General features: G+C 41.4%; 1 protein-coding gene across 2 annotated transcripts in view; it reads right to left on the reverse strand.

Moving 5' to 3' along the window:
* Nucleotides 1–19,514, reverse strand: part of aktip (akt interacting protein) — a 39,393-nt gene extending 19,879 nt beyond the window's left edge. The window contains exon 1 of one of the 2 annotated variants that reach the window (XM_060837718.1): nucleotides 19,429–19,514. The gene's annotated coding sequence lies outside the window, so the exon portion shown is untranslated. The remainder of the gene's footprint in view (nucleotides 1–19,428) is intronic. The other variant, XM_060837719.1, reaches the window with a different exon arrangement.
* Nucleotides 19,515–25,979: the final 6,465 nt, after the last annotated feature.

Genomic DNA, 25,979 nt, shown 5'->3' on the forward strand with positions numbered 1-25,979 from the left:
AATAAATGACAGCCACTACACTCACCTCTGCCCAACTCTCAAGTTCTGGTTGTTACTGGCGTCTTCCACCATGAAGACTGATGCAGAACACCTTCTTCGTCATGTTTTACATCCTCCATTACTACTTCACCAGCCTCACTTTCCAACTGTCTAATTTCCCAATCCTTGCTTCTAATCTTTTAGATGACAACTCTCTTGCAATTTTTAAGAAAAATATTACTAGCTAGCTTACTCTTTGTTCTCTCCCCCTCACCCCACCCTTTGCTTTTGTCCTCTGCTGGTTTCTTATTTTTTAAAAAAGATTTCAAATAGTTTCTTTTTGGTTTTGTACAATCCCTGATTTCCATCAGCCATCAAACATACTAAGGATTATCCTTATTATGTTCGTCCTTCCTTGAGATGAATTTCTGCAGTGTCTCCCTGGTTACTTCCAAAAATTCCCACCTTTCTTGTGAGGCTCTCCTTCCAGCTCCAGCTCCCTTTACTCAACTGTAATTGTTACATCTGATTCCAGCTTCTTCCTCTCAAACTGTTGGGTGAATTCTGTGTTGTCCCACATTCTGATTATTGCTCGGGGGGCCTGAACATAATTCCTATCAGGGTGTTTCCCCTCCCCCGCCCCCTCAACTCTACCCACACAGATTCTATGCCTTCTGACTCTACAAGTGAGCAAGAAATGAAATTAAACTGGTTTTAACAAAAAGGAAGAAATCCCCCATGCACATATACCAGTCTTTAGATATTTAGTTCCCAGCTGCATCAGATATGGCCACAATATTGAACCTGCAAACTTCAACCTCCACTACAAACTCACTTACATTTTCTTGTATATGTACACATTTAGGCACAACCCCGTTAGCCATATGATTCTTACAATGGAGAGGCTTGATAGGCCACAGAGGGCAGTCAATGTTTATCTACATTGCTATGAGTTGGGAGTTCACATGTAGGCCAGATCAAGTAAGGATAGAAGTTTTTTTTTCCAAAAATCGTCATTTTTTCATGGTCATTAAATTTGTCAAATTCAGTGGGATTTAAACCTGGGTTTCAGGGCTAATAATCTAGCAAAGTACTATGCCATCAACTCACTGAATTTGTTGCATATTTATCCCATACCACCTTCCATTTTCATGGCCATTCAAAAACAAGTTCCCCTGCAAGTCCTACTTGCTCCTAGAAACAGTTGCCTTTTATTTACGCTATCAACAGTTCACAATCTTGCACATTTAGCTAATCGCTTTGTACTTTATCATTTTTTACAAAGCTAAATTATCGCCAAATCATTGGAGTCTTTTTATTGACATAAATCTGATTCTCAAACTCTACTTGCCAATGTACTTTTCCATCCAGTTGAAATGTAGTTATTTTATGCTCTATATATCTCTGCCCAGTGCTTACGAATTAAACAGTTGCTAACACTTGCCCCATTAACATGGCTCATATTTCTTCATATTTAACTGACCTTTGCCTTTTTCCAGTTCAACAGCTTTATCTTTACTTGTTAAGTCACTATCAGATTGTGATAAGTTGTGCCCGGGTGTTACAATCCCATAGAGATTGTTAATAGTCAAATGGAAAAATTCAAATACTGGAGTAGTTTACTGAGAAAAAAAATGAAGCTGCAGTATTGCACACAATTTCAAATACATAAATTAAGGCAAACACTACTCAAACCAAAGTCTTAGGTTATGACAAACATTACAGCAAAAAGAAAATACAAAAATCTCATTCTCCAGACTAAAATTTTCTATTGAACCTCCCTTTTATGACTTCTTGCAGGAAGTCTTTGATGACATTGAAGGTTGAAGGTCAAAAGCTTTCTACACAGCTCCCTTGAAAAGTCAGACTTTCTTTTTAAAAGATATTTTTATTAGAAATTTAACATTTTAACAAATTTACAAAAATAAACAAAACTCTCAAGTACAAACATTGATATATAAATAAATCTTAAATATACAATAATCAAAATTTAAGAGAAATATACCGAGAGAGAAAAAACAAGACTCAATTAACTACTAATCTAACCTACAATTAGCCAGAGTGTATAATTGAGTCACATTCATTTTCACTTATTTGAAAGATGTGAGAGAAAAAAAAAGAAGTGGGGGGAGAAAAAAAAACCCCAACGGTTAATATAGAAGTTGGATATTGAAATACTTGCTCGGAATGTGTTATCATATATAACAAAACCCGTATTCGTGCGGGATTCCTCTCCCAAGGGGCCCCGGACCAGCCATGTTTGTAATCTCAATTAAATAAAAGCCCTTGTTAGGATAGCCAAAATATCTGTGTAAAAGGGCTGCCATATTTTATAAAATAATACGGTCTTTCGGTGCACCATATTTGTAAGGAAGTCAGGGGGAATACATTCCATGATTAACCTGGGCCAATTTGAAAGTCCAGGGGAACCTTCAGCCACCCAGTTCACCAAAATATTTTTCCTTATATGGAAAGAGAGAACAGAAAATAAATCTCTTCCTTTTTGACATTCCAGGTGCACCACTTAACCGACTGATCAACCATAATCATCCGAGTAAATCCGAGACCCCTCGGGAGGGGAAACCCTATCTAAAACATCCTGAGCATAGAGCATATAGAATTTACAAAGATAAAAAGGTTCTCTAATACACTCAACAGTATAATAAAAAACAGTTTCTAAATAATAAAAAAACATTTGAATGGAGATTATCCCTCTTGTTCCCAGGGGGTATCACTTCTTTTCCAACGGTCCATCATATCCTCTCCCAACCAGTGCCCCACCCTTGACCCAGGCGCTCCTTAATAGGATGTGGAGAATTCAGATATGATACAGAGCTAGAGTTAACAGTGAGCACCCTACCCCAACCCACACCTGAGTATATTTGGTAGTATTAATACCATGTATAAACATATATAGCTATAAAATTACAACTTCAAAAATTATAATTAAATATAATAATATAAAATAGCAAGGGAAAATAACCCCGCTCCTAGAGACAAAAAGTAAAATAGAATAAGGTAACCACCTCTCCCCACCAACATTAACTAAACGTGTGTGTGTACGTGTGTGTATTATATATACATACACGTATAATAATAAAATAAAAAGAACCCTAAGGGGGGGGGGGGGGGGGGGGAGAAAACCATTAAATGGAGAGCAAATAAATAATTCCCTCTCTTTCTCCCCCCCCCGATAATAATAAACAGTAAGATAAGAAAAAAAGGGGAGGGTATATAAATCGGAGTGGGGAAAAGGCAAGCCAACATACATTGTCTCTTACGATTTATTTAAGAGTCTCCAAAAATTCCTTAGCCTTTTCTGGAGATCTGAAATTATACCCGGATCCTTCGTGGTTAAAACATAGCGTCGCTGGGTAGCATGAGTATTGAATATTTAAGTCCCTTAAACACTTCTTCACCTCATCAAACGCCTTCCTCCTTCGAGCCAGAGCCAGGGAGAAGTCCTGAAATAACATGATCTTGGATCCTTTATAGATGATGGCTTTGGGATCTTTTCCAAGATTTCTAGAGGCATCTAGGAGTATCTGCCTCTCCCTATAGCTCTGCAGCCGAAACAGGACCGGGCATGGGCGCCGATTCGAGCCAGGCCTGCGTATTGCGACCCGGTAGGCCCATTCTACCCACACCTGGCCTGATCCAGCCTCCAGATCCAAAAATTGTGGCAACCACTGCTCCAGGAATGCTGTGAGCTGGCCTTTCTCTTCCCGTTTGGGAAGGCCCAGCAAACAAATATTTTTTCGGCGACCTCGATTATCAAGGTCGTCGACGTAATTCTCTAAGGTCCGGACTCGCTGTTTGAGAGTCTGGACCTGATCCGCGGCCGATTGAGCTGCAGTCGGAGGTCGCGGCCTTTAACTCCGCCTCTCCGACTCGGCGCTCGAGTTCCTGGATGTCTCGGCCGAGAGTGATTCCCAGCGATTTCGGGACTCCTCGATAAATGCGTTGATTTTCACGTCCAGCTTGGTGATCATCTCCACAAGGCTTGTTATTGTCGGTAAGTCCCCCGGGGCGGCTATGGACGCCTCAGCTGCAGCTGGAGAGGGTGGGGCAGGGGTTCCTGCTTGCTGAGAGCTGTGGGCTCTCCTCCCTTTAGTCATTTTTCCTAAGAGATTAGATTATTTAAATTTAATACTAACACTACCAAACAACTAATTATATTAAATAAAAGCTATTTTAGATGATTTGGTGAGTGTGGTGGGGGTGGGCGATCCACTTTGCCCAAGTCTTGGGAGGAGCACTATAGACTCAGACTTGCTGGGTCTCCGCCATCTTGAATCCCCCCCGTCTGAGACTTTTCAACTCCAGACTATGCTTCACTCACAATTCCTTTGCGGAGAATTTAAACAAAAATGTGGAACAGTCCCAGTTTCTAATATTGCCAGGCAAATTCTCTTCCACCGCCTTCTCAACTCAGGGCTTAAGTACGAATTGGTAGCTTCCAACTTTAAGTTCAAAGCCTTTTGCTTTTTCAAAAAAAAGCTTATTACTTGACTACGAGAAAGAAAAAACTCCATGCAAAAATAATTAGCACCCTGCAATCCATTTGCAACAGAAATTTACATTAACTCTTCACTTCAAAACTGAATCTTTGATTGAGACTAATGAATTTTTCTTTAAGCAAGTTATTAAACTTCCTGCAGATTTGCAGGTTCTACTAAGACACATTTTGCAAATTGTTTTTTGTGTAGAAATTCCATGCAGAATTTAAAGTTTTATTGAGGTAAGTATTAACAGAGATCCTATCTTGTTTCAGGCAAAAGCCCAACAGTCCAGATGAAGGGCTTTTTCCTGAAACATCAATTTTCCTGCTCCTTGGATGCTGCCTGATATGCTGTGCTTTTCTAGTACCACACTCACGACTCTGATCTCCAGTATCTGCAGTCCTCCTCACTTTCGCCTAGATTCTATCACATGGTCAGGAATGGGTCATCTATTGATTAAGTTTTCTCCTTCTAATTCTGATCTTAACTAAATATTAGGTCATCCCAGAACTATTACTATTTGATGTTCAAAGGGTTTCTGAAATCAAGCATTTTAAATTATTCTACCCATACAAATGTTACCTTGCTGAAACTCAAGCTATTAACAACAACCATGAAACTTGATCATTAAGACATGGGACTAGTATATTCCTTTATGAAAAGCTTTTGCACGTTTAAATTTATCCTAATTTAAGCAGAATCAAGAAGCCCTACATTACTGGTCAGTGAGTTTTATGCCTTTGATGCACATGACCTTAAAAAAATGCATACCTAACAATTTTGAAACATATTTTAGAATCTATATCTAAAGACTTCCTGAAAATGAACACATTTCTGCTGGAACAGCAAGGTTGTGAATAGCTGCAAGCTGATGCACCTAAACTAAATCTCAAACATTTGAAAATTAGGAAGAGTAGTAGCTAAGTCCCTCAAAGATTGATCTTTAAAGGATATTATTCTAAACATACCTTTCAAGTAAACATTAAGCCGAGAAGTGTTATGAATCATTATTCTCGCATTCAATGTCCCAAAGCCTAACCATTCAAATATAGCTAACTTTGTTTTAATTGGCACCTCATCAACCAGGACTCTTTATAAACTAGCAAAAATTACATGCCTCAAATACTGCGATCTACCACAATAATCAGAATATTTATTCTGTAAATTAAATTATAACTGATGTGTATAGCGCCTTCCTTAAGTTGCTATTACTGTGTATTTTTACATGGATTTTAGGTAGAGTGTGGATGTTGATGTCTTGAAGTTTTGCTTGGTAAGAGTTTATTGTAGTTAGGACCATAAGACATGGCTTTACTTCTGCTCCCATTTGACCCATTGAGTCCACTCCACCATTCAATCATGGCTGATGGGCATTTGAATGCCATGCACCCCCACTCTCTCCATATCCCTTAATTCCTGGTGAGATCAAGAATTTATCAATCTCTGACTTGAAGACATTCAAAGTCCCAATCTCCACTGCGTTCTGTGGCAATGAATTTCACAGGCCTACCATTCTCTGGCTGAAGAAATGTCTCCTCATTTCCGTTCTAAATTGACCCCCTCTAGTTCTCAGGCTGTGCCCACGGATCTTGGTATCCCCGCCTAACAGAATCAAATTCCCAGCATCCACCCTAACTATACACCTCTTAACTATTCATCTCAAAAACCCACCATAATTCAGCCTGCAAAATCCACTTCCATTTTCAACTTAAGCATTCTTTAACTTATCAATCCTTGTCTCTGAACTCTCCAAATGAAAACCCCATCCTTTTACAGTAAAATAGCCCTAATCCAAAGTCACAAACATTAAAAATGAAATACCAAAGAACTGTGGATGCTGGAAATCACAGCCATTCTGAAGAACTGCCACTGAACCAGAAACATTAACTCAGCTTTCTCTCTCCAGATGCTGCCAGACCAGAGTATCTCCGGCTACTTCTTTGTGGCACAAGCAACATTCTCTATTCTGTACTCATTAACAGTAGGCATTATCTTCTTTCAGTCTTCCTATTCTCCCTGTAATCTTTGATATAGTCAGTAAGACAATCCACCTAGGCATGAACAAAAATTTTTTCCTATTTACATTTAAACTATCTTGCTGTTGCTGCACTGGTGACAGAGGGTTTCCAGTATTTTTAATCTAACTATTCTGTGGGTGTAACCACATCAGATGCAGTTCAAGGCGGCAACACACCACCTTCAGGACAAAGACAGATGAAAAATAATGTATTCCATAACCGTGACATCAACACCCCAAGAAAGAAATGCAAAAAGCACAAGAGAAACAATTGATATAAATATCTCAACTGGGAAGTGAAAAGTTAAAAAGATTGGGCAACACTTTGGCTAGGTTTAACATTCCTCCTGAAAAGAATGAACGAACAGGGTTTCCTATGGTAAGGCCATTCAACCCTCAAGCCTGCCCATCATTCTATAAGATGATGGATGATGAATGATCTGCCCTCGAGCTCAGCTCCCCATAGCCCTTAACTCTTAAAAGTCAATATCCTCTTTAAAAAAACTTCAATTGATCTCATACAATTTTCTGCATGACAATTCCAGACAGACAGTCAACCACCACTCAGAAGAGATTCCTATGCATTTCAGTCACAGAATAAAGGAGACTGTCAATTAAAACTATGGCTCCTAGTTCAAAATTCTCCTACAAGTTGAAATATTTTAATGTCTACCTGGTCAAGTTCCCTCAGTCTTGCACGTTTCAGTAAGATCACCCTTTACTCTCCATAAGACCAGAGTTTAGAAGGACTCTCTATCAATTTATTTTCTATCAAGATTCTCAAGAATAGACTGACAGAATTGGAGACCCATAATAGTGAATACTTCCTTTGTCAGAAAAATAGTAGCCAGTCATTAATTATTTTCCCTTACAGCCAACTTACGCATTCCAGATGCCGCATGCTGTTCCAAATCCATGTACAGCCATGTTAAGATTTTGTATTTGCTAAATAGCGGCTAATATCAAAAACACTAAACTACTGTCAATTTACTTGTAAATTATGTGAATTAGCATTTTAAATAAATTGTCAACCTCCCACGATATGCACACGCAATTGTTGAAATCAAATTGAGAGAAGTAACAATACACTTCCCAGTATCAGCAGCAATTATTTGGCAACAAACATGCCTGGTATAAAATTAACTAAAACAACTTCTTAATCCAAAAGCAACTTATAAAACTGACATTCAGGTAGTGAATGCTATAAGTACGGTTTTAGTGACTTCGACAATTATCTTAACAAAAACCACATCTTATAATTGACGTATACATTTATCAAAACTACACATTTTTGAAGAACAACAACAAATATCATCTAGTGCAGAAAAAAGAAAGACTATTTTCAGCTCAGTGTCACAACTGTCTGAAAAAGTGTATAATCATTGCTGAAACTGGTTAAAAATAATACATTGTAAGTGGGTTGGGAACAGGAAAAGTACTGGGAATGTGTATTTTCAAACTAAAACATTGAACTAGAGTATAAGCATTGTTGGAACAAGACAAGACATGCAGTTGCCCCAGCAACAGGACGGTTATCTACAGTGCACAATACTGCGAGCATAATCCCAAAGTTAAAGGACCAGTTATACAATAATATAGCTCATATTTGAGGCTATCAGCAAACCATTCCAGGCATGCCCAAAACACAACACAGCTGGGAACAAACCAAGTGCTGAAATTTGATCTAAGTCTTAAATATTACAACATTTACAACTCAATTATTTATATGGTCAGATATCGTTCACCACTGGTGAATGTTCCTGTATTATATTTGTCATGGAACATCAGTAGAGATTCTGTATAATCCAAAAATGCCTGAAGGTTTAACAGTGGTTTAAACAGTTAAAAAGGGAGAAGCAGGCTCCAAAACATTCCAATAATTTGAAGTCATGGGAAACTAATACTGTATCCCTGCCTATCCAAAAAATAAACTATTTTAAGAACACTTGTTCAAAGAGCACCACACCAACAGATCCACTGACAAATGCCTCCTTATTTAAGGATTTAAAGTTTCTAAAAGCAGCTTTTTTCTCCATGGTTTGACATGAAACATTTAACCTACAAGAACAGAATATTTAACTTCTTTATTGAATGAGATTGCTGAAGTTCAGTGCAGCTTTACAATTTAAAGCACACAAGTTTAATTAATTTCAAAAATAGAAATAATTCACAAGATTTAACAGTCGGGAGCTGGAAGAAGTCAAAAAAGCATAAAGAGAAATCGGCAGGACCAGAGGACAACACCAGCTACCCATCATAAATCATAAATGATTAGGGGTTTGACAAAAGATTGTGAACAGGCCTGTAAAAAAAGACATTAAGAGTCAACATGACAATTGAAATGTACTAATTAGTTCGGTTAACTGTGTGCACTCAGATCAAGTAGTATCCACCATTGCTGTGCGAACTAGATGTGTGCAATATTAACTACCCAATCTGAGCTATGGTGCATGTTAAGACTTTTTACTTTTACATTCTGACAATGCAGATAATATGGTCCTCCAAATTCTAGTAGCAGTAATCTATAGACGCCAGAATATTAGCTTTACAGAGAAAAAAAAAAGTCAGGTGATAATGAGATATGTAACAAAGGCACTACATTAACTACTGGTGTCATTAATCTTAGTGTGGATTGTGATAGCTCATTTGGCAGAGGAAACCGTGGAAGAATTTGGACTGTATTCGTTAACCGTTTCCAAGAGCAGCAAGTTGTGGATTCAACCAGGTACCAGCCTATTTTGGTTTGGTGATATGTAATGAGTCAGTTTTAATAGATGAAAGCAGAGTAAAAGCAGCCAGAGGAAACGCTGACCATAATATTCAGTTCAAGGGGAAAGAACTTGGGTCAGCAAAGCTTGCTATGTTTAAGTAAGGGCAATTACAAAGAAATGAGGACAGCGTTGCCTCAAGTGGACAAGGAAAGGAGTTTAGCAAACACATTTGAGCAATAATGGCAAATGTTTTAAGAAAACAGTTAATAGTTCACAGTAAAGATTTTAAACAGTGAGGAAGGAGGATTCTAGGAAGGGATAAGCCAACCACAGAAGTTAAGGACAGCATCAAATTTAGAAGATAAAAAAACAAATGTGGCAAAGATTAGTGTCAAGCCAGATGATTGAGAAAGCTTTAAAAACCAAAAGATATACAAATATAATAAAGAGGGAGAGGATAAACTAAAGGGTAAACTTAGAAGTCAAGTCAAGACAGACATCAAAAGCTTCTTTAAAAATATACAAAAATGCAGAGAAGCCAAAAATTGAACACAGACCCTTTAAGGTGGTGACAGGGGAAAACAACAGGATCCAGGAAATGGCAGAGGAATTGAGTAAACACTTCGCAGTAGAAGGCATGAATAACATCCCAAAGTTCCTAAACAACCAAGGCTTAAAAGAAAGAGAAACATCAGTAAATATCAGAAAATTTATTTAACAAAGGGAAACAGACAAGAAAGAGAGTTAGGTTTAACGTTGTTGGGAAAATGTTAGATTCTATTATACAGAATGTAATAGCCAAGCATTTAAAAATATGTATGATCAGGTAGAGTGAACAGGGCTTCTTCAAGGGGAAGTCATGTCTAAGACATTTACTAGAATTTTGTGGTGCTAACAAGCAGAATAAATAAAAGGGAATATAACAGTCAGACAATACATAGACTCTGCAGTCCAGACTGTCCACACCAACCAGACAGTCCCATTTGCCAGCCTATTCATATACCCATTAAACTGTACCAGCCTCCACCACTTCCTCTGGCAGCTCATTCTATACAAGCATCACACTGAAAAAGTTGCCTCTCAGGTCACTTAAATCTTTCCCCTCTTACCTTGAACCTATGACAAGTTTTGAACTCAAACACCCTGGGGAAAAAACCTTGGCTGTGCAGCCTACCCATGCCCCTCACGATTTTGTAAACCGGTCTCCAAGGTCACCCCTCAGCCTCCGATGTTCCAGAGAAAACAGCCTCAGTATATTCAGAATCAAATCCTCCAGTCTCAGTAACAACCTTCTAAATCCTTGGGGGGGGGCACGGTGGCTCAGTGGTTACCTCTGCTGCCTTACAGCACCAGGGTCCCAGGTTCGATTCCAGCCTCTGGCGACTGTGTGTGTGTGTGTGTGTGTGTGTGTGTGTGTGTGTGTGTGTGTGTGTGTGTGTGTGTGTGAGTTTGCACATTCTCCCAGTGTCTACGTGCTCAGTTTTCCTCCCACAGTCCAAAGATGTGCAGGTCAGGTGAATTGGCCATGCTGAATTGCCCATCATGAAAGGTGCATTAGTTGGAGCGAAATGGGTCTGGGTGGGTTACTCTTTGGAGGGTTGGTGTAGACTGGTTGGGCCTGTTTCCACACTGTAGGGAATCTAAACAAAAAAAAACTTGAGCCCTTTTAAGCATCCTTCCTGTGGAAGGGTGACCAGAATTGAACACTACTATTCTAAAAGTGGCCTCACCAATGTCCTGTACAGACATGACATGGCCTCAATTCTTATACTTCATGCACTGACCAAAAAAAGGCAAGCATAGCAGTGCCATCTTCATTATTCTGTCTACCCGAGACTCTAGGTCTCTTTGTGCAGCAACACTCCCCAGGGCTCTATCATTAACTATAGAAGTCCTGCCCAGGTTTGCCTTGCCGAAATGCAACACCTCACATTTGTCCAAATTAAATTCCATCTGCCACTCCACAGCCCAATAGCCCAGGAGAAAGTGAGAACTGCTGATGCTGGAGATCAGTGTCTGAAAGTGTGGTGCTGGAAAAGTACAGCAGGTCAGGCAGCATCAGAGGAGCAGGAGTTGATGTTTCAAGCATAAGTTCATCAGCAGCAATGTGCCCCCCCACCCCGAGAGATAAATGGAGGGACATGGGGCTGAGGGAAGAGGAAGGTACCTAGAAATGCAATAGGTAGATGAAGGTGGAGGGGTGGGGAGAAGAGGAGGAATGATGGTGATTCTAGATTAGAGTGATGCTGGAAAAGCACAGCAGGTGAGGCAGCATCCAAGGAGCAGGAAAAAATCAACGTTTCGGGCAAAAGCCCTTCATCAGGAATTTCTGATGTTGGGCTTTTTACCAAAACATCAATTTTCCTGCTCTTTGGATGCTGCCTCTCCTGCTGTGCTTTTCAAGCATCACTCTAATCTAGACTCTGGTTTCCAGCATCTGCAGTCCTTTTTTTACCTGGATGGTGGTGATTGGTCAGACCAGAGGGTGGAATGGATAGGTGGGAAGGAAGATGGATGTGTAGGACAGTTCAAGATAGGGAGATGAGGAAACTGGTGAAAATTGACTGATGCTGTGTGATCGGAGAGTCCCAAGGCGGAAGAGGTGGTGTTCTACCTCCAGTCGTCAGGTGGCTAGGAATTGGCAGTGGTGGAGGCCCAGGACTTGCATGTTGTTGGCAGAGTGGGAGGGATCCTTTAGGGCCTTGGATATCCTATTCATATACCCATCTAGATGCCTTTTAGATGCTGTAATTGTACCAGCCCCACTTCCTCTGGCAGCTCATTCCATACATGCATCACCTTTTCCATGAAAATATTGCCCCTTCGGTCTCTCAAACCATTCCTCTCTCACCTTTAACCTATTCCCTCTAGTTCTTGTCTCCCCCAACCCAGAGAACGACCTTGTCTAGTTACCCTACCCATGACCTTCATGATTTTATAAACCTCTGCAGGTCACTTCTCAGCCACCAACACTCCAAGGAAAACAACCCTAGCCTATTCAGCCTCTCCCTACAACTTAAATCCTCCAACCGTGGCAATATCCTTGTTAATCTTTTCTGAACCCTTTCAAATTTCACAACATCCTTCCTCTAGGAGGGAGATCAGATTTACACACAATATTCCAAAAGTGGTCTAACTAATATCCAGTATAGCTGCAACAAGACCTCAACTCCCTTACTCACTGCTCTGACCAATAAAGGAAAGCATACCAAACACCATCTTCACTATCTTTTACATTTACAAAATTCTCAATGCATGAAATCTAAATTGGTTAAAATCTTACTATCCACACATTGTACTCAAAAGTCTTGCATATTTGTTACTTTGAACTATTATAGCATTCAGTAGTTCTCTTCCCAAAACATTCCTATTTTATTCTATACCTTCATCCAGCCTTCTATTCCTTTTCCTGGAATTTGTCATGGTAGTGGATCTTTGAGCTGTCTATGCCCTATAAAAAGGGTATTCTGCCTCATTTGAACTAAGCTGTTTGATGGGTTGTGAGCCATCGTGGACAGATCCATCACTACATGTGTAAAAGGGCACATATCAGAAGTTGTAAAGTCCTGTCCTTCCCTAATGAGGAAAATCCAATCTGAGGTAGAGGTGAAAAAAAAGTCTATTTTACTCTTCCCATTTGGAGCCTTAGATATCCTCTTGCAATGCAATGATAAAGAGTAAGGGTATGAGCAGGTATGGCAAAGAGTTAAGCTGTCTGGAAAACAGAAATGGGCTGACAATAGGACAGCATGGAGCTGCCACTGATGGGCCCCAGAAGACATCACTTTTTCTAGTTAGATGTGGCAGTCAGGATAAGATTTCTAGCCTTGGGTAAGTGTAAACTTGAGAATTTCAAGTATAGGTGTTTGAACATATAATTCCCTGAAAAAAAGTGTAATACAAAATCAATAAAGCAGTGAAAACATGGCAACAGCATTTAGATTTTACAAATGGAACTTTGAGTATGAGAATAAGTAGTAATTATAACTTTACAATCCACACTTTTTGATGATTTAGAGAAACATGTTTATATTCCATTTGACTCTTAGCAGCAAGGATATTTTTTAGTATTGTTTTTTTAAATTGTGGACTGAAATGAGAAAAAATGGTTTTAAATCCTTAATTAGGCTGAGATAGAACAGCATTGAGAAGACAGCACATGTTTTGAAGTGTACCCATGACAAGCATCATAAAAACTATTTTTAAGAATGACAGATCAACTGAGGTATACAAGATGCTAAAGGGATTTGACAAGGTAAGTGTACAGATTATGTTTCTGCTGTTCTGAAGGGTCACATAATAATTTACTCTTCTGCCAGACAGCTCTTTCTAGCAATTTTTTTTCTGATTTCTAACATCTACAGTTTTTTTTAAAATTTGAGAGATGTTTGTCTTATGGGGCAATCTAGAACAAGAGGTAATAGTTTTAGGACTAATGACTTGGTTGAGAAGAGTGAATGCACTCTAATCCAGTTTGCAGATAACAAAAGATAGGTAGGAAGACAAGCAGTGAGGATGAGATAAAACAAGTGAACAAAAACCTAACAGAATATAATGTAGGAAAATGTGAGGTTGTGCACTTCGGCAGAAAAAGAGGGGAATTAAATGGAGAAAGTTTGCTGACAGCTGCAGAAGAGGCATTTGGAAGTCCTCAAACATGAATCAAAGTTACATCTCTCAATGTTCACAACACTAATTTGTGTGTACCGCCATCAAAAACAATTCACTTTTTTAGGATTATAAAGTACCCCAAATTTATTCATTATGCACATGTGCCATTTCATTTCGCATAAATCATTCTTAGTTATCTGCTGCACACGTGAAACAAGCGCTGCTGCTCCTGCTTGCAGCTATCCCATCAGGAGATTTACTGTCATGGTATGCCACATCAGTATAATATACTGGAATTAGATAATCTTGACCCATTCAAAAAGCTTTAAAATTACAGGCACTTTTACATCTGTCATTCTGCTGGCAGCATACGGTAGTTGTTTTTAAAACAATGCAAGCATGTTAAGCTGCCAAATGAGCATCATTCTTCCACACAATTTCAGAAGCAGCAAAGATTGGCATTCTTGCAGAAATTTACATCACAATCCAGGTTAGTTAACAGAATCTGAAAAGTAACTTCATTGTATACAGAAACAAAAAGGTTACAGTGGTTAATCAGTATGCAGAAAACACAAGTACAACTATGCTACATTATTAATTATCAAAATGTAGTTTCAGTGCTACAGTTAAAAAGACTTTTTTTTAGAGAAAATGCACATCACTCCCACTAAAGAGACTCTCACTATGTAAATCTGGAATCTGAAAATTTAACAGTTGAGAATAAGCTCAACTGTTATATTCCACAAAGTTATATTCCACACAAAAATGCATCAAAAAATCCTTATGTCTATATTGACAACTACAGCAGTAATTCCAATGGAATGTTGCTTTAAGAAAAAGCAAAGGACAGTAGTGTTATTCTTTCATAGAGTAGATGAAAAAAATCCATGGAGGTATTAAAAAAGTGAAAGGGTGTTCCTAGTATGTTGGTCAATATCAATCCCTTAAACCGACAAACAGATCTGATTACCTACTTTGTATTGGATTGTTTTTTATTCAAACTTCAATGTGCAGATTATCTAGTATGTTCCTTCACACCAGTTACTGTACTACCAAAAGGTTTAGAAGTACAGCAATTCAGGAAAACCCAAGGTTGAGAAAATCTCCAAATTAAAAACCTTCTCTCAACTCGATCACTGATAGCCTGTGTCCCCCAAATTCAGCAATTCACTACCAACATCTCTCCATTTCTGCCAAGGTTCACTTTAAAACCAACCGTTTAAATCACACTTTTTTAAAAAACCTGCCAAATGGTGTAATTCCTTAACTATATATTCTGCATGCACAAGCATAAAGATACTTCGGCTCCAGCGTTTGGAGCATCCAGCATGTGAAAAGTTCAGAGAAGACAAAATTCTAAGAAACGTGTCCAAGAGAACTTTTCAAGCCAGTATAAAAGGTCTTAGACATTTTCTGATCTATTCTGCTCAGTGATGTTCTTACACTTACAGAATGGGTGGGTTTTCAACCCAGGCTTCCTAGCTCAGGTAGTGCACCACAAGAACACTTAAATAGGAAGTCCTATTGGAGAGGGACATTGTATCACGGACATGACTGAGAGAGAGACCTGGTAGTTCAATATTCCAGGATACACAGCATTTCAGCAAGATTGGGGTGGATGGTTATAGAGAAGTGGCCATGTCATAATAGTGATCAAGGAGTCAATTACCACTGTGCGAAAGGATGATATCTTGGGTTCTTTGAATGAGGCTATATGGGTAGAAATTAATAAAAAGGGGGCAATCACTTTGGTTGGAGGGTTTAAGAGTACACCACAGCAGTCAGAGCAAGATAGACACACAGGCAAATCTCAGAAGGATATTAATGGTATGGGACTATTAATATTAACTGCGTTTGACAAGTATGAAAGGCTTAGAAGCTGCAGTTCTTAAGTTGTATCAAGGAGAGCTCTTTAAGCCAAACCAAGTTCCACAAGAAAGGGAGTGCTGCTGGACCTAACTTTATGGAAAAAAGCCAGGCAAGTATTAGAATTTGCAGTGGGGAGCATGTCACTGAAATTGAAGGGTAATTTTGGATAAGGGAAAAAAATGGGCCTGACGAAAATTGAGAAAGCCAATTTTAATAAAGTGATCTGCTCAAAATGGACTTGCAACAGCTACTTGCAGGAAAATCCACAGAGCACTGGGAAATACTCAAAATGGTAATAGCTAGTGTGCTGGGCCAAACATTCCTATAAATGCAAAGGGCGTGACTGATAGGTACAAAGAACTCTGGACGTCAAGGAACTTAAGGATTTTATAAAAAAGGAAAGCTTACAGTAGATACAGAAGGCTAAAAAAACAGCAGATGCCCTGAAAGAATAAGGAAAATGCGAAGGGTTGCTAAGAAATGAAAATAGCAAAAGGACACGAAGAAACACTGGCTGGTAACAATAAGGAAAATCCAAAAGGAGTTTTATTAGTATATTAGGAGTGAGAGAAAAACCAGTGAAAAAGGCCATTATGAGCTAAAAAGATAACCTGTGTGCAGAGCCAGAAGATTGATAAGGTTTAAAATAAGAAATGTAAATCTAAGTCTGTATTCACAACAAAAGGAGGACGACGTAAGTGTAGAAATCAAGGCAGAGGATTGCGATATAGTTGAACAAAAGTTAACATTTGAGGGGAAAGTGGTATTGTTGGATTGAAAGTGGATAAATGTCCAGACATGAGATTATTATCCAAGACTTCAGTGGGAGGCAAGGCTTGAGACAGCAGGGCTCTGAATTTTCACATCCTCTCTGGTCACAGGAGGGGTGCCAGAGGACAGCTAATATAGTACCATTAGTCAAGAAGTGTGATTAGGCCAGTGAGTCTAACAGCAATGATAGGGAAACAATGGGAAAACACTGAGGGATTGAATTAATCTCCACTTGGAAAAGCACTGTTAATCCAGAGTAGTATGGCTTTTTAAGGAAGGAGATTTGTTTGAATTTTGAGTTGATGCAGGAGACAGACTTCAGGAAAGCTTTTAACCAGTGTGACATGCAAGATGTTGTCAAAAAACTAAGAGCCCATTGGATCCTAACCAGCTCAGTGCCAGGAAGCAGAAAGTAATGGTCACTTGGTGATTAGAAACCAGCATCCAGGTGTGTACCACAGGGCTCTCTGCAGGGTCCCTAACTGTTTGTTGATTTAGACATGACTACCAGAAGTACGATCATTAAGTTCAAAGTTTGGGAGAATATTTGTAGCTCGGGTGCTTGTTGTTGTGGTTCTGTTCGCCGAGCTGGGAATTTGTGTTACAAAAGTTTTGTCCCCTGTCAGATTCAAATCAATAAGCACATCGACCTGGACCCAATATACTGACCACTGCAGCAGACAGCTAGAACTGACAACCGGAAGCGGCAGATTCAAACCACTATAAATGTCGGAGGAAACATCACAGAAGCACTTCACAGGAGGCTCCCAAGCACTGAGGATGTCACCTAGACAGGGGACAAAATGTTTGCAACACAAATTCCCAGCTCAGCAAACAGCACCACAACAATGATCATTAAGTTCATAGATGACATGAAAATTGGTGATAAAGAAGAGAAAACAATAATGTAGATGAACTGAACAGGTTAGTTTAGTATAAGGTAGTGTATTCTGGGCAGACTGACAAGGCAAGGGAATATACATTAAATGGTAGGATCCTTGGAAATAGGATATAAGATGTACCTGAATGATAGATTCTCTAAGGTAGCAGGACGAGCAAATGAGATGGTTAAGGTGGCTGTGGGATACTTGCCTTGATTAGTGAGGGCACTGAACACAACAGCAAGGTGCTTATGACAAAGCCGCATATTGTGTTATTTTTTGGACAGAGTTCCAGATACACTCCAGCCTTTGGGTGAAATAGTTCTTCCTCAAATCCCACTAATACACCATCTTGCCTTAAAACTACAGTCCTTCACATTTGACACCTCTTTGCAGAGGGTTTCTCCTAATGTACCCTGTCCATGCCCCTCAATTATTGCACCTCCCTCAGAATCCCCTTACACTACTTCCCTCCCACCCCCACCACAACTAATCCCTCACCTTTCTCTTTCCTAAGAGAGAAAAAAAACAGTTTATCCAGTGTCACTTCATAAAAGAATAGCTCCAGTCAACACAACATCCTGGTGAATTTCAACTCACCTGACAAGCAAGAAAATAATTGCACTTAGTGGGACAACCAGAACTGCACAATTCTCCAGCTGTAGTATACTAACAAAAGATTGTAGAAGACAGAAACCCTCAAGACGTAACTACTTAGATAGGCACGTGAAACACTATAGCACACGAGGCTACAGGCCAAATGCTAGAAAGTGATTGAATAGATGGACATTTGATGGCCAACACAGACCAACTGGCCAATGGACCACTTCCTCTATTTTAAAACAATGACACTATATGCAAATAAGTGACAACCACTTTTAACAAACAAAAAGATCTAACCAATAAGTCAGAATACACAATATTCAAGTTGGAGGAAACAGCAAATTATCTTTGCATCAATTGATATGAATGAAAACCTTCAACTGATGGAATAAATAGCCACTTCTATTCTAAAATTCTGACCTGGGTTATAAATTCCAACCTACACCCACATTGGGAGGTATTTGGTACAGACTGCAACCTAATCCACAATACACACAAAATTACACAAGATTACAAAACTATTTACAAGCTCAAACCACTTAGAAATGATCACATCATTCTTAAACCTGAGTAGAAAAACAGATCCAAAATAAGATGGTAATAAGTTTCACAATTTAGACCTGCTAAGAACAATTTAAGAAGGCACCCACCAACCACAGACAGAGCACTGAGGTATAAAGAAACAACACTCCATATAGGACTGAAGTTTCTATGACCAAGTCACAAGTACACACACAGGTACAGAATTTCACAAACACCATATTTTCATGATTTTTCAGAAATCGTACAAACCAGATATCAACCACTTCAAGAAGTGAATAACCAAGCGACAGAGGTCAACAATTCCACTTCATAAAAACCTCATTGAGCTGTCAAATAAGTCTTTACAAAGCTAGGTTCAGATTTTGTTTGACACTACACAGTGCATACACACACACACATATACACACACACACACATACATACACACACACACACACACACGGACGTTTTCAGCAAAGGCCGTGATTAAATGCAAGTTGCTATTGCTGTCACAGTCAGGTTTTAAAGCCCTGAGGGGGCTCAGGCACGGGGAGAATTGTGCTCGGTTGGAGATGGATGTGGGGAATGGGACAGCACTAGGTGAAGGCCCTGCTCAGGGCTCGGGTGTGGGGGGTGGGGGAGAGGAGTTGGCCCGGTGGCTCCGCACCTGCACCCCCCGCCCCGGTAACACGGCGCAAGCGCACTGAAACAGTTCGCGCACAGCCACAGCTACGGCCCACTCCCATTGGCCAGCGGAACACTGACGTCGATAATAGACCGCCGGCCGATTAGCTCAGCTTGCTGTCACTCAAAAGGAGAGCGAAGAATAACCCGCCCACCCTGGGGGAAACAACACCAGCAACACGGTCAAACTACCGGCCGGCCGCCGAGCCATAACACAACGGCTGAAGCGAACATTAAAATATCAGGCACGTCACACGTCCGCTCAAAACACTCCGCACCTTCCTACCAGGTTGCCTCACCCAGCCGCCAATCCACGACCATCCTCCACAGATTAAAGACTCCCGGACCGGAAGGACCGCTCCCTTCCGGTTACCGTCGCAGCTCCCCACGCATTTGGGATTCCCATTGGTCCGACCGCGCAGAGAGGGCTGCTGGCATTGGTGAATGACCGTGTCAATCATGAGCATCACTGGGTCGGGTTGTGGCGCTCGGATGGATCACGTGACCTACCGGTTGTCACGGACGCCATTTTTAATTTCCGATAAACAAAATGAGAGCTCCACCTGGCGGTGCTCAGAATAACTACCCTGGAGGATGGTGGTCATCCCACTGGCCATCCCACCAAACTCTTCAAGTCATACAGCCACACATAGATTTACACAGCATAGAAACAGACACTTGGGTCCAACTCGTCCACGCAAAGCAAGCTAGTCGCACTTGCCTGTGTTTGGCCCATATCCCTCCAAACTTTTCCTATTCATATACTTATCCAAATGTTTTTTAAATATTATAACTGTACTTATGCCCATCACTTCCTCCAGCAGTTCATTCCACACTTGAGCCACTCTGTGTAAAAAAAGTGGTCTCTTACATTCTTTCTAAAGCTTTCTCTTCTCACCTGAAAAATATGCCCCTTAGTTTTGAACTCAAGAGCTGTCCAAGACAAGTTTTGAAAAACTAAGCACCGATGTATAAATCTCCATTCTCAAATGCAAGCTGGATCTCCCAAATGCATTAAAGACCAAAGTCCAAATATGAGAAGATCATTAAAATCACAGATAAATGAGATTCCCACACTGGTTAGGCTCAAGCCAAGCTTGGCATCACCCTCCTCACAGGTCAGTTCTACATTCATTCTAGTTGAGAATTATGCAAAATCATCTTGAAGCAGAATTAGGTCATTTCACCCATCAAGTCTACTCAACCATTCAATCATGGCTGATAGTTTCTCAGACCCATTCTACTGCTTTTTCCACATAACCCTTGCACCCCTCGCTAATCGAGAAACTATTTCTGTCTTAAAGACACTCAATTACTTGGCTTCCACAGCCTTTTGCCACTCTCCTCTTCTATCCAAGCCCTTCTGCAGCCTCCCCATTTCCTCTCCCTCCACATTGTGACATCTGCAAATTTAGTAACAATGCCTTCAGTTCCTTTGGTAATGCATGATGTGAATACTGACATTGACCCCAAGGAACTCCACTAGTCATTGGCTGCTATCCTGAAAAAGACCCCTTTATCCCAACTTTCTGCTCGTCAGCCAATCCTCTATCCATGCCAGTATCTTGCCCCTAAGGCCATGGGTTCTTATTTAGCAGTCGTCTGTGCAGTATCTTGTCAAAGATCTTCTGGATATCCAAATGCATCATATCCACTGGCTCTCCATATAGCCATTGCATACTGTGCCTTGTGTCAGCACTAGTCAGAAAAGCAATTATAGCAGTATTATGTACCTTTACACTCTGGCAAAGGAGGCAAAGTTTGATAAAGGCAAGGCAGTGACTTTCTCAGCATCTAGATATGGGCAAAGTAATTAGGTGCTAAGAGAAAAGTGCCCCTGAGATGCAGCTTGGTTCATTCCATGCAATAGATTACCATCTCTGCATGCATGGTGTGCTGGAGAGTTGGAGAGGAGAGGACTGAGATGCTGATAGGGTGTTTTTCTTTCTTGTACAAACCTAGAATTAGAGGGCACAAGGGGCCTCCTTTTTAAGACGGGATGACAACAAATTCCTTATCTCAGAGGATTGTTAGCATTTGAAATTATCATCTGCATAAAATAGCAGAAACTGTGTCATTGAATATTTTTCAGGCAGAGTTAGGTGGTTCCGAAAAAGGTCACTGCAACTCAAAACATCAACCCTGTTTTCTCCCCTCAGATTCTGCCAGACCAGCTTACTTTTTCTACCAGTTTCTGTTTTTGTTTCAGATCTCCAGCATCCGCAGTTTTTTGATATATGATATTGGTTGCAGTTTACTCTAACAGTGCAAATCAGATTTCGGTATCATGACCAGCAAATATTTTAAGTCTACGATTGTAGCCAGCTCTATCTACTGGAACCAGCTGTCATTCAAGTACTATCTCGCTTCCAGGACCTGACGCAGAAGAGCTCTGTCACAGACACCAGGCTTCCTCCTCCCCAATCCCCCAGAACACTTTGCATTCAGGGACAGATACCTATTTCATGCAATGTACCAGGCCGCATCTCAAAGATTCCCACTTGTTCTCTTAGTGCTCAGTTACTTTTCTCATGATGTGGAGGAGCCAGTATTGGACTGGGGTGGACAAAGTCAAAAATCACATGACACTAGGTTATAGTCCAACAGGCTTATTTGAAACCACAAGTTTTTGGAGCCCCCACTCCTTCCTCAGGCAGGTAGTGAGAGAGAATACATTGGACACAATTGGTAGTAAAAGATCAAAGGGTCAAACAATTTATGCAAATATATTGAACAAACCTAGATGGTTATTAAGTCTTTAATCAGTTAGAAAGGAGGTGCAGATTTTGATTGATTAATGTGTAGATCCCAGCCCCAAAATAACTTCAGGTTTTATCAGAATACAGGTAAAGGTCAGACAATGCATTTCAGGTATGAGGCCATGTTTGAATCTCATCCTGGAGCCGGACTGGTCTTATTTCAAATGCAGGAATTTATAAAATGCCATATTGACTGACTATCTACAGATTTAAAAATCAAAACTTTCTCCACCCCAGTCCAACACAGGCACCTTCACATCATGTCTACAGATTGTGTGCTTTTTGAACAAAATAGAATGTGTCCGCAAATTCAAATCTGTAAGTGTAAATTCACCCCATAGATTTATATGTACGCATGTGTGCGCATCTGTGAGAGTGAGGGAGAGACTGTGCACGCGCAGACGCATATGCTCTTCAGAGAGAGTATGTGTGTGTGTGTGCGTGTGCGTGTGCGTGTGTGTGTTTGTGTGTGTGGTCAGATTCCCCCTTTATCCTTCCAAACTCCATCAAGTATGTCTCTAGGGTTCCCAACCTGTCTTCGCATGACAAACCCTTCATCCATGGGATCATTTTCATAAACCTCCTCTGGACTCCCTCCAATGTCAGAATATCCTTTCTTCAATACAAGTTCCAAACTTGCTCACAATATTCCAAATGTGGTCTGACCAGAGCCTGGTACAGCCTCAGCAGTACATCCCTACTTTTGTATTCTAGCTCTCTTAAAATGAATATAACATTGCAGTTGGCTTCTTTATGCTTAATTGAACTTGCATGTTAACCTTAAGAGAACTAGGTTTCATAATTTCCTTTGTGCTTCAGATTTCTGAAACCTTGCCCCATGTCTCTATTCTTCCTACTAAAGTGCATAACCTCACATTTTCCCACATTGTTTTCCATATGCCACTTCTTTGCCTATTCACCTAGCCTGTCCAAGTCCTTCTGCAGTCTTCGCACTTCTTCAACACCATTTGGTCCCTCCACCTATTTTTGTGTCATCTGCAAACCTAGCAACAATGCTGTGAGTTCCTTCCTGCATGTTCATTTGATGTGCCTTTTGCCTGGAAGGTGACTCTCAGAACAATGGGTTGGGTGGAGAATTGAAGAGGTGCAATGCCAATGAAAGGGATATTGATGTTTGGGGGTTCACCTTCATGGCAAGGTGGAGCCTGGAATTCACAAACGAAAGAATGGTTGATGGTACCATCCATCATCATGTAAACCTCAAGTGTGCAATGGAAATGAAAATGCCTTCAACCGCACCCAGAGTGGGTAGATAAGTGTTGCAATTTGTAATGGAGGGGTCTGCAAATTACAGCTACATGGGCCGTACTTAAGAGCAAAATCTGTAAACACACACCTGGACAATGAGGGTGAAACACAGATGCAGGCTCATCATTCCTTGAGCACTAACCTACTGTGGGTAGACCTACTCCTTCACCCAAACACTCCTGACCGCTTCAGGTAGGCTAATAGCTGAACCTCATACCTATAATGCAACACCAATTTCTGTGTACATGGAGAGATGGAGTCAAATTGCTAAAGCTACAGTCACCTGTGATTTCACCCATTGTCTGCACATGGTGCAGCTGCGCACTTCACACCTTGTTCATGGGTTAAAGTTTAGAGATAAGGATTAATCCCTTCATGGTTTGCCATTCTGGCTACATGGGCATTTGCACAGATTGTTGTGAAATGGTGATATTTACATACAGGCATGATAACGTACCTACAGACAGATATCACCCATTAAACCAATGTGCCCTCAGAGGTTTTGTTCTTTCTTTCCTTCCCACTACTTCTCAGTGCGGTCCCATGATCCATTGCTGGTGTGGAGGGTGCCTGACCATTAGAGGAACCTGTCAGCCTTGGAGGTTTGACTCAGTATCCCTTGGGTGTTTTGTCTCTAGGGGTCTTGCTGATGTGTCCAGAGGCAGGTTCTTCTCCTCTGCAGGAATTCCCACAAGGCTTTGTGTCAGGAAGGGTGGAGCTGGAAGATTTGGCTACCTTCATTGTCTCCTGAAAGATTAGTGGGTCACAATTGCCAGGGGGCCTGTTTGTGGTTCATTCTCTGGATGTGTGAGTACCAGCCCAGATTTGTGTCCTAAGAGGACGAGATCCCTACAGTGAAGTTAAGGCTCCCATTGCCCTGTCACCCTGGATTTGAGGGCAAATAGTAAGGGCAATGACATCCAGCAGAACCTGGGACCATTGGGGCTTTTTTTTCACGGTACCCAGCAACCTATATATGGATGCAACTAGATGAACATATGCCAGAGGTAGCAGGATCCCATGGCTTTCCTGCATTCCTGCTGTCATTGTACTATGATAGCCCTTGCCTCCCCATAGGTCTGCCTTATGCTTCTGTGTCTGTTTGTGGGTTTGTATGAAATCTCGAATTGCCAAAACTACAGATTCTTCTTCTGATTGTGGTTGAGCAGATGTCTGGTCTCCAGCAACCCTTGAGTCAAGTTGTCAATCCCAATCAATTAATCGTAGAGTCAATTATGGCACATAAGGAGGCCATTTGGCCCATTGAGACCACACGGGCTTCTGTATCATAATCCATTCAGTCTACAAATCAAAGTAAATGAGCTTGTAGCGCACACTGAGATTGGAAGGTACGATGTGAGTATTACAGAGACATGTCTGCAAGGGGATCAACGCTGAGAACTAAATATCCAAGGAAACATGTCCTTTCGAGGGGCTAGGCACATGAGTGGAGGGGGAAGATTTACCCTGTTAGGAAGAACTATTTTAATTTGCCTGCAGTTATTGGAAATGTTCTTGCACAATTCCTTTAAATAATAGGTCACAATTGCCATTCTCAACCCAGCCCCTGTATCTTTGTGTAAAAAATGAGGTCTGCAGATGCTGGAGATCACAGCTGCAAATGTGTTGCTGGTCAAAGCACAGCAAGCCAGGCAGCATCTCAGGAATAGAGAATTCGACGTTTCGAGCATAAGCCCTTCATCAGGAATAAGAGAGAGAGAGCCAAGCAGGCTAAGATAAAAGGTAGGGAGGACGGACTAGGGGGAGGGGCGATGGAGGTGGGATAGGTGGAAGGAGGTCAAGGTGAGGGTGATAGGCCGGAGTGGGGTGGGGGCGGAGAGGTCAGGAAGAGGATTGCAGGTTAGGAGGGCGGTGCTGAGTTGAGGGAACCGACTGAGACAAGGTGGGGGGAGGGGAAATGAGGAAACTGGAGAAATCTGAATTCATACCTTGTGGTTGGAGGGTTCCCAGGCGGAAGATGAGGCGCTCCTCCTCCAGCCGTCGTGTAGTTGTGTTCTGCCGGTGGAGGAGTCCAAGGACCTGCATGTCCTCGGTGGAGTGGGAGGGAGAGTTAAAGTGTTGAGCCACGGGGTGATTGGGTTGGTTGGTTCGGGCGGCCCGGAGGTGTTCTCTGAAGCGTTCCGCAAGTAAGCGGCCTGTCTCCCCAATATAGAGGAGGCCACATCGGGTGCAGCGGATGCAATAGATGATGTGTGTGGAGGTACAGGTGAACTTGTGGCGGATATGGAAGGATCCCTTGGGGCCTTGGAGGGAAGTGAGTGTGGAGGTGTGGGCGCAAGTTTTACATTTCCTGCGGTTGCAGGGGAAGGTGCCGGGGGTGGAGGTTGGGTTGGTGGGGGGTGTGGATCTGACGAGGGAGTCACGAAGGGAGTGGTCCTTGCGGAACGCTGATAGGGGAGGGGAGGGAAATATATCCTTGGTGGTGGGGTCCGTTTGGAGGTGGCGGAAATGGCGGCGGATGATACATTGTATGCGGAGGTTGGTGGGGTGGTAGGTGAGAACCAGTGGGGTTCTGTCTTGGTGGCGGTTGGAGGAGCGGGGCTCAAGGGCGGAGGAGCGGGAAGTGGAGGAGATGCGGTGGAGGGCATCGTCGATCACGTCTGGGGGGAATCTGCGGTCCTTGAAGAAGGAGGCCATCTGGGCTGTGCGGTGTTGGAATTGGTCCTCCTGGGAGCAGATGCGGCGGAGACGAAGGAATTGGGAATATGGGATGGCGTTTTTACAGGGGGCAGGGTGGGAGGAAAGGTCACTGGAAATCAAGTCTGCTCTTCCTGGAGTCC

Source organism: Hemiscyllium ocellatum, chromosome 17, assembly GCF_020745735.1.
Source record: "Hemiscyllium ocellatum isolate sHemOce1 chromosome 17, sHemOce1.pat.X.cur, whole genome shotgun sequence".
NCBI lineage: Eukaryota > Metazoa > Chordata > Chondrichthyes > Orectolobiformes > Hemiscylliidae > Hemiscyllium > Hemiscyllium ocellatum.